The following is a 1,577-nucleotide window of genomic DNA, read 5'->3' on the forward strand; positions in this document are numbered from 1 at the left end:
AAACTATGTTGGAACGCACGGCGCGAGCGTTTGGAACGCATCGCGCATGCGCAGTACGCAACAACGTCACTTCCGCACCATCCTGTGATAGGCAGCAAACTGTGACACTACACCAGCAACAGAGCGACATCCTGTGGCTACAAAGTAAACACTTCTAAAGCAACATACAGGCAGCCTGTTTAGCAATCCTGCTGCTTGTGATTGGTCGCTAGACTCGGCATGAATCGCCCATGTGTAATTAACGCAATGGTGGCAATACATGCTTCAATTTTATTTATAAGAGATTGATAGAAAATAAATGGATCATTTATCAAAATGTGAATGGCCGCCATTACAGTGGTCACACATTATTATTAAGATTACAGGTACTTATATAGTGCCATCAATTTATGCAGCACTTTACAAATATATTGTACATTCACATCAGTCCCTGCGCTCAAGCAGTTTACAATCTAAGGTACTAATAATCTACTTATCTACTTTCATATTATCTACTTTCCTATGAACTGAGTTCCTTCCAGTGTCACAAAACACAATTAACCAGCGGTAGCAGCTGGTGCTAACATTTTTTTTGGGGGGGGGGCAAGCAAAACTGGACCCCTCACTCTCCCCCATCGCACAATCGATCGATCGCTGCTTCGCTTGCCCGCCAGCACCGCACTTACCCCATCCAGGTCGCAGCTTCCCCTCTGCTTCTCCTCCCTTCCAGTCGGGTCTCAGGACCCGCTTCCTGATTGGCCCGGGAGGCAAAGCAGGAAAACATTTGTGAATATTTATTAGCTAATGTAACACAAGTGTGTGGGTTCTGGGTGCAGTTCTCTGCTCCCAAATAAACCCTTTTTGAAGCTAAGTAGAGCCTTATTAAAACCTCATTGAGATCCATGCATCCAGATCCGGCACACTGCATGGGGATTGGGGCCCAGGCGCATGAATTAGATGGGGCTGCCCCCCTTATAAGCATGCACCACTGTTAACCAGCTTTTTTAGCTGCTAAACTTTCCTGACCCATCCAGCCTCCTACCAAAATGAATAAAGAAAAAAAATATATATACACTACACTGTAAATGGTGCTGTAAATGCAGCCTTTATTCCTTTTTATAGAAAGCCAATCAATTACAAATTTTTATATGTTAATTTATCACATTTACACAATACTAGTCATATGATGCAAGATGGTAAAACATTGTATATGGCATTCCTCGTTAGTATAGTGGTAAGTATCCCCGCCTGTCACGCGGGAGACCGGGGTTCGATTCCCCGACGGGGAGGCTCCAAATTTTTTTTGCCTAATTCACCAAACCTGTAGTTATGTTATTGTTTTCCTCAGAAAGGGGAAGAGACTTAATTTTGCTGGAGGGTCACATTTAATATTTTCCCTTCAGCTTTTTTCATTTCATGAAGGGAAACCTTGTTCCTCACATATTAGCACTGTGTACATTTGAGACAGAACGGAATGTACACTATTCAGGATTCAACAGAGTTTTTTTGAAAAAAAAAAAAAAAAGGTCAGTCAACAAGAAGATGGTGAGGTGGCTCAGCACAATGCATTCATGATATTATTATAACATTATACTTCC

General features: G+C 42.4%; 1 non-coding gene across 1 annotated transcript; it reads left to right on the top strand.

Annotated features, from left to right (window-relative positions):
• The first annotated feature begins 1,196 nt into the window (after positions 1-1,196).
• TRNAD-GUC (transfer RNA aspartic acid (anticodon GUC)) lies at positions 1,197-1,268 on the top strand. The gene has a single exon. It is a non-coding gene; the product is annotated as a tRNA-Asp (tRNA).
• Positions 1,269-1,577: the final 309 nt, after the last annotated feature.

The sequence above is a fragment of the Lithobates pipiens genome, unplaced genomic scaffold, assembly GCF_037356315.1.
Source record: "Lithobates pipiens isolate NorthernLeopardFrog02 unplaced genomic scaffold, aLitPip1_a1.2 Scaffold_10, whole genome shotgun sequence".
Lineage (NCBI taxonomy): Eukaryota > Metazoa > Chordata > Amphibia > Anura > Ranidae > Lithobates > Lithobates pipiens.